General features: G+C 30.4%; 1 long non-coding RNA gene across 1 annotated transcript; it reads right to left on the bottom strand.

Moving 5' to 3' along the window:
• Window positions 1–557: 557 nt before the first annotated feature.
• LOC145820939 (uncharacterized) lies at window positions 558–2578 on the bottom strand. Its single transcript, XR_014362983.1, has 2 exons — window positions 1301–2578; window positions 558–743 (listed from the first exon to the last, which is right to left on the bottom strand). It is a non-coding gene; the product is annotated as an uncharacterized LOC145820939 (long non-coding RNA).
• Window positions 2579–8573: the final 5995 nt, after the last annotated feature.

The raw sequence follows: 8573 nt of genomic DNA, 5'->3' as shown, positions 1-8573 counted from the left end.
TTTTTTAATCACACCTTTTAAGTTTTATTAAAGTGTGGTCTTTAGGAGTGTGATTAAAAATGGTCATTTTTAATCACACTTTTTAAGTGTCATTAAAAAATGCTTTCATCACATCTTTTAAGTGTGATTAAAAACATTTAGATCACACCTTTTAAGTGTGGTTAAAAACATTTAGATCACACCTTTTAAGTGTGATTAAAAATATTTAGATCACACCTTTTAAGTGTGATTAAAAACTTTAGTTCACACCTTTTAAGTGTGATTAAAGACTTTAGATCACACATTTTAAGTGTGGTTAAAAACATTTAGATCACACCTTTTAAGTGTGATTAAAAATTTTAGTTCACACCTTTTAAGTGTGATTAAAGACTTTAGATCACACCTTTTAAGTGTGATTAAAAACATTTAGATCACACATTTTAAGTGTGATTAATAACTAATAAAACCTGTGATAAAAAAAAATTGAAATATTTAAAGAATAATCAATATTATTTTTGCGCGCGCATTTGAATAATGTAATACACACTATATACTATATTTCGAATCACAACCATATATTGAATGAAATAATATCATATATTTCATAAATGAAAGTTAAATGTTTAAAAGTATATACAAAGAAATTAATAAAAAAAAAATTAACTGTGATTACATACATTAAAAAATAAAAAATAAAAAACTTGAAAAAAGTAAGTTCTTGGATTCTTTGACCATATTTTGCATCTCTCCAAGAAATTTCTGACCTGAAAAATAAAAAAACAAATTAATTTAAAAACCGCCAGAAGCATATGAATAAACTTACTAATTAATTTATAAACTTACATTTAAATCACACCAAAAATAATGTAATTTATCCAGTTGTTAAACTGCCCCCAATCCTTTCCCCACAGCCACCAAAAATGACATAATTATTTTGATTCTCCACATAAATATCAGTAAAACAGCACCACAAAAGAAGACAATATGCAACAATGCAGAAAGGATCACATAAATGATAAAATGGAGTATTATATGGACAATCAAAATCATATGATATCAACATATAACTCACTAAAAACTATAAAACAAATAAGGATCAATAAAGCTTATTGGTCTTAAAAGCAGAAACCACATAGCCTGAATAATTACAAATTGGTACACCCATCGATGGAAACATCACCGTGAAAGGTTTTCCTCAAAATCAATAGTACACCCATCAAATTTCCAAATATAACTGCATGCTTAAAAAATAATTCTATGTAAACAAGATATTTTAACAGAACTGGTAAAAATGCATACTTCTCTGTTAGTACCAAACTACCTATTCATATGGGTTCAACTCTGACACAAACTGAGATGCACATGAGATCCAGAACCAATATCATCTAATGCATACCTGGGGCAAACAAAAAAATGGAGATAACAGTTAAGAGACATAGCTTGAAGAAGAAAATTCTGCAGGTGAGGAAATGAGTGAAGTTTAACCAATATCAGATCCTTGTCAAGGATCTTCACCTCTCCCCCAAGATGTTCTAGCCAACACAGAACAGGGAACATATATGGTCTGGTTCCCTTAACAAACTTGAGTTAGATTAAAATTCACATCAAACGGATCGAGAAATACCTATAATTAAAATTCACATCAAAAGGATGAAGTAAACAAAAGTCAATTAAAATTCACATCAAACAGATCGAGAAATACCTATAATTAAAATTCACATCAAAAGGATGAAGTAAACAAAAGTCAAACAGAATCAGTTAAATTAATTTTATTAATTCAACATTAAAACTAATTTTTGGCTACAATCTGTATTAAAAACTCAATACTACTTGAAGGATAGAGAAATACCTTGATAGAGAGTGAATTAACCAATCGATGTCTTCAAAGTAGCAGAAATCTGCAAAAAATGAAGAAGAAGATGAAGAATCAACCTATAAAAAAACTGCATCCATGACAATGTGCAGGCCAATAGAACAAAAATGTGAACTACTTATTGTGTTATTTATAGATCTACAATATATATATATATATATATATGTACATATTTTCAAAATAAAAAGCAAACAGGTTCAAACAGAAAGAGTCATGCACATATTTTCATTCGAATTTTAGGTTGGTAGATAAGATTAGATATATGATGCGTAATTAGTACATCAAATAATTTAAATGAAGTGAACATAAGAATATGCCTCTGTTTATTAATGGATTCCAAGTATCATTGTCAATAATAGCTCCATTGAATTGACTAATTGATAGATGAAACTTGTTTATTAAAAAGTCAAAGACGTCATCAAATATAAATCTGTGTAGGAATTTGTCAACCCAATTTTAATTGCACACCATAAGGTGGAAAAGATGGTTAAGAAAGTTAAAACAATTGGGAAAAGAAAATCAGTACATGTAAATGTTAAAATGTAAAGAGAAGGGTTGATACCTGGTGGCCTTCTTTTACAAGAAGTCCCAACAAAAACACACCAATAAACTGAGTCCCTTCCATTATCAGGATTTTCATAAGATAATCATTAGATATTGAAATGCTAGAAACAACATATTCTGAATAATGATCATCATCCATCTAGAAAAATACAATAAAGTCAATTAAAAAATAAGATGAAAGTTCTGATATCCAACGCTGATGAAAATTCTCGAACAAGAGTAAGGTCTATACTCGATTATGTATTATGCATCTAGAAAAATACAATAAAGTTGTGACTGCTTCATAAGATTATGTATTATGCATCATCTAGATTTCGACACTTTGAAAACATTCAATGACCATTTTTTAAGACTTGATCTAATCCACATTGAGGTTATATGATCTCAATGTCATTCAGAAGTTATGGATTGCCTTAAACCTAACCCTCATTCATCAAAAAGTCAGTAGTTTAATGGGGTTTTTATTTTTATTTTTATTTAAGTAGTCAATTAAATAAGAAAAGGCTTAAGACTTTTTGGGGGTGTAGCAGAGAGACATACCTCTCAAGGCATGAGCGTCTTGGGAATAACTCTGCAGAGAGACAATAACATGACAAAAAAATTAGTTGTAATAGAGAACAAAACCAATAGCAAACTACATACCCAACTCATTGATCTTAGCTACTTAACAATGCTTTGTTTATTGATCTTTAAAAGTCTTTTTTTGAGATTTTTTAGGCCAAAAATATTGAAGAAAGTCTCACCCAATGACATGCCGACCACCATCATGAACAGCTTGTGAAATCAAACCCATGAGGCCTATGCTACCTCCTCCATAGACCAGATCAATGTTCCTTGAGACCTTCAAGAGACCAAAGTCAAATCAGCCCACAAAGTGTTTGTAACAATGTCTATGCAAGAAAATAGATTAACCCATTTGAAACAGTAAATCTACAAAGAAGGAATATTCAAAACAATTAGCATCTCATAAATGAGAGAAAGCCTCAACAATTTGCTTAACTTTACAAGAACAAGTGAACAACAGAGTCAAACAGGCAAGAATCTCATTAGAAGAAGAAGAAGAAGAAGAGGAGGCAAGAATCTAAAGAATTACACCTGTTTGGAATAGTTTTCAAAAATCATTTCTCTGCAACATGTCTGTATAGAAACTGAAAACAATTTGAAAAATGGAGTAAAGGAAACAACTTTTTCGTATTCCTTGAAAAACTGGTTCTAGTCAACTCAATTTTCTGAAAAAATTTCACTGTTTTCTATTTTCTGCATTTCAAAAAACAGAAAATTGGTGTTGAAAAATGGCACAAATTTCTAAAAATCACAACTATTTGGGTACATAAACACATATTTGTTCGTATCAAATGTGGACCATCATAGTAGTTTACAAAATAACACCATTATAACTGCTTATAGAGCTTAGCAAGACAATTCCACTGTTCTAAAAAATCACATATTTAGCAACAATAATATGCAATCAGCAAATAACCTGAAAAACACAATATATAACATAGTCATTAACTAAGAAGCTGTTGGATTCGATTCGAATGGTATTTTCACCAAGAGGAACTCAAATTTCGTTAGAACCCTAGACTAGCACCATATATAATGAATTGAAATTGAAATGAAGGTTAATTGCAGGTACTTACAAGAAAAAGAAAGAAAAAAGAAAAAAAAAGGAACTCATAATTGAACTCATAATCGAAGAAGCTACTCCTCGCCACAGATCCACCACCACCTCCACCTCCACCTCCACCTCCCACAACACAGCCCCGCCATCTCTTGACCACCAAAAACACCCTCCCCCATCACAGCCCCGCTAACCTCACCACTACCGAAATCCTCTTCACCGGCTAACCTCTCTACCACGAAAACCACCCTTACCCTCTTCCCTTACCAACAACCCATATCCATCCACCCCACCCTCCAATCCTGAAACCCGCTCCTCCTTCCCTACCACAGATCCGCTATCCTCCCCCCCACCACAACACTACCACATCCCCGCCACTGAAATCCCCCCCCGCCCTTCACAAACATACAACCAGAAAAAGAAAGATAGAGCGGTAGAGAGAGAGTAGCCATAGAGACATACCTGTGAAGCAGAGAAACCGCTGCTTGGCGACAGATCTTGGAATGAGAACAATATGGGGCACTAGGGTTTATTTTAACTCTATGCCAAAACCATGTAGTTTTGGACTTCATAAAAAATGTCTCTAGCTTATACAAACACTGGGAAAAATATTGTGCTTTAAAACGACGATATTTTACTATGATATTTACGGAGTTTTTTGAAAAATGCCAAGAATTATATCATAAATTACGGAGTTTGTTGGAAAATGCCATATATAATTTTGTTTTTGTAGAGGTTTGCAAAAATGTTGGAAAAAAAATGTCGAGAAAAATCTTTTTTGTTGTAGGGAGTTTGTTGAACCATAAAATTATACTTTGGGCTTTGTTTGTTTTCCATGAAACATTAAAAGGAAAGAGGGGAAAAAAAACAATTTCTTAAAAAAAAAAACAGTTTGTTGAACCCAAAAAAAAATAATTCTTTTGCCCAGCCAAAAAAGATAAAAAAAGATGAAAAACCAGAAAAGCACATACACATTTTACATAAAAAAAATACGACGGGTAATGTATAAAAATAAAACCTTTTGTGACAGACTAACAAGGAGTGTCGCAAAAATATCAATTTAATTTTTTTTTATCACACTTTCAATAAAAGTGAGATATTTTTATTTGTCAAAGTATGATCTTTAACTATTTTTGTAGTAGTGATATAATCACACTTTAATTAGAAGGTGTGATTAAAAAATATATATATAATCATACTTATTTAAAAAGTGTGATTAAAAGTAGTAGTGTATATATAATCACACTTTAATTAGAATGTGTGATTAAATCGAGAGGGAGCTCAGTAAATAGAGAAGACAGAAGGGAGAGAGTGAGCAACGCGAACATAGTGGGAGAGAAAAAGAGAGAGAAAGAGAAGAGAGAGAGAGGGACAAAAAGATAGAGAGTGAGAGACAGAAAAAAGATAGAGAGAGAAGAGAGATGAACAAGAGAGAGAGATAAAGAGAAGAGAGATGAGCGAGAGAGACATAGAGAGAAGAGAGATGAACAAGAGAGAGAGGAGAGAGATGAGCGAGAGAGACAGAGAAAGATGAGAGGGATAGAGAGAAGAGAGATGAGCGAAAGAGACAGAGAGAGAAAAGAGATGAGAGAGATAGAGAGAAGAGAGATGAGCGAAAGAGACAGAGAGAGAAAAGAGATGAGAGAAGAGATAGATGAGTGAGAGACACAGAGAGAAAGAGAGAGAGAGAGAGACAGATAGACTGAAAGAAAAGAGTGATGAGTGAGAGAGAGAATGAGAAGAGAGAGAGGAAGATGAAAAAATGGGTGAAAAGATATAGACAAAGAGAGAGGGAGAGAAAAAAAGAGCGAAAAGAGATAAACGAGAGAGAGACAGAGAGAGATGAGCGAGAGAGATAAAGAGAAGAGAGACAGAGAGAGATAGACAGAGAGAGAGAGAGAGAGAGAGACAGACAAAGAAGAGTGATGAGTGTGAGAGAGAGAGAGAAGAGAGACAGAAACAGAGAGATAGAAAGATGAAAAAATGGGTGAAAAAGTTCCGTGTCTAAAGCCTCATTTTCTAGTAGTGAGTCATCTCTATCATTCATGGGTAGAATAGAGACGCGGATTTGGGAATTGCATATTTTATATAAAAATCAAATTGAAATATTTTATACAATCACACCTATTTAAGGAGTGTGATTAAAAAGTAGTAATATATATATAATCACACTTTAATTAAAATGTGTGATTAAAAAATATATATATATAATCACACTTACTTAAAAAGTGTGATTAAAAAGTAGTAGTGTATATATAATCACACTTTAATTAGAAGGTGTGATTAAAAAATATATAAATAATCACACTTTAATTAGAATGTGTGGTTAAAAAATATCTATATAATCACACTTATTTAAAAAGTGTGATTAAAAAGTAGTAGTGTATATATAATCACACTTTAATTAGAAGGTGTGATTAAAAAATCTATAAATAATCACACTTTAATTAGAATGTGTGGTTAGAAAATATCTATATAATCACACTTATTTAAAAAGTGTGATTAAAAAGTAGTAGTGTATATATAATCACACTTTAATTAGAAGGTGTGATTAAAAAATATATAAATAATCACACTTTAATTAGAATGTGTGGTTAAAAAATATCTATATAATCACACCTATTTAAAAAGTGTGATTAAAAAGTAGTAGTGTATATATAATCACACTTTAATTAGAAGGTGTGATTAAAAAATATATAAATAATCACACTTTAATTAGAATGTGTGATTAAAAAATATATATATAATCACACTTGTTTAAAAAGTGTGATTAAAAAGTAGTAGTGTATATATAATCACACTTTAATTAGAAAGTGTGATTAAAAAAATTTATATATAATCACACTTAATTAAAAAGTGACATAAAAAATAAATATTATCACACTCAATCAAATTAAGTGTGATTAAAATATCAATCTAATTTTTTTTTATCACACTTCTAATAAAAGTGAGATCTTTTTTTTTGTCAAAGTGTGATCTTTAACTATTTTTGTAGTAGTGAATTTGGAACTATCATTTTGGAAGAATTAGCCACTAACGTGAATAATATTTACCCACCACATTAATGAGTAAATAAATTACTTTTGAGTTGTTAACGTGACTTTTAGATTTTGTCAACAAATGAAAGACGCCTGCTAGTAAACTTAATGAGTAAATTACACTTTTCACTTGGTATTAAATCTCATTTTGATCGCTACACATAAAATTATAACAGTCAATTCTTTATATTTTCTATCAAATCTCACTTTAATCCTTATATATAAAATTGTGATAGTTAACTCCCTACACTTATGAAATCATGACAATCAACTCTTTACACTTCTAATCAAGTGTCAATGTCTCCCTTTTATTACTCCATCGTATAAGTCTTTAACAGAAGTTAGTAACGTGATAAGTATATAACTACAAAATGAGGGTAAAAGAAGAAAATAACACAAATTTTTCGTCTATACACATTTCGTTAAAAACTTTACATCAATTTTGATTATATTCAGTTAAAACAAAACACAAATTGTGAACGATTAAAGAGATGGACTAGGATTTTACAAAAATTGAAATAATGAAACTCTGTTTTCCACAGTAATAAAGTCTTCGATTTCCCTATTGTTTTTTTTTTTTATTAATTTCAAAAGTTCTATTTTTTTACTTTTCCTTATTAATTTTTAGTATATGAAATGAACACACATACACATACACACATATATTATATAACTTTCACATACTTATCAAGTAGAATAAAGTGTATATTAGTGGAAATTGAGAATAATTTTTCTCTCTTACCCTCATTTCGTAGTTATATGTTTATCACATGACTGGATTCTTTTAAAAACTTAAATAATTGAGTAATAGAAGGGGCAAGCTGACACTTGACTAGAAGTGTAGAGGTTAACTGTTACGATTTTATGTATAAGTACCAAAGTGGAATTTGACTAAAAATGTGGAGGGTTAACTGTCACAATTTCATGTGTAAAATAAAATTTGTTGCAAAGTGCAAGGATGTAGAGTATGATTTATCCCAACTTAAAATAATTAAAATTTATTACTTAATGCATTTATTACACTGGTTAAGAAAGCTAAAATATGTAAAGATCTCGCATTCACGTAAAGAAGATTTTACAAAAATTTAATTATATGACTCACTTTCAAAAATATTGTTTATTTATTTAATTAATTTTTATGTTCATTTTAAAATTTTAAATTTATTCATAGAAAAGTGGTCCAATATAAATCATGCAATGACTGGGCATGGGTCACTGCTGTGGTAAATACACAGCAGTGACTGTTGTGGTTCATTTTGTGATGCATTATGGGCTTATTTTTATGATCTGAACCGTTCATTTTGTAGGATTTGTTAAGTACTTCAAGCCTACCAAAAATCATATTAATCGGATATCAACAACTATATGATCGAATTGCATATTTTTATACTATTTTTTAAAAGAAAAACTTCTTGTTTGTTTTTTTGGTTATCAATCATATAGTTATTGGTATCCGATTAATATGATTTTTGATAGGCTTGAAGTACTCAACAAACCT

The sequence above is a fragment of the Camellia sinensis genome, chromosome 3 (genome assembly GCF_055761805.1).
Source record: "Camellia sinensis isolate YWXY chromosome 3, ASM5576180v1, whole genome shotgun sequence".
Lineage (NCBI taxonomy): Eukaryota > Viridiplantae > Streptophyta > Magnoliopsida > Ericales > Theaceae > Camellia > Camellia sinensis.
The sequence above is the reverse complement of the archived record's forward strand: the minus strand, read 5'-3'. Positions and strand labels throughout refer to the sequence as shown.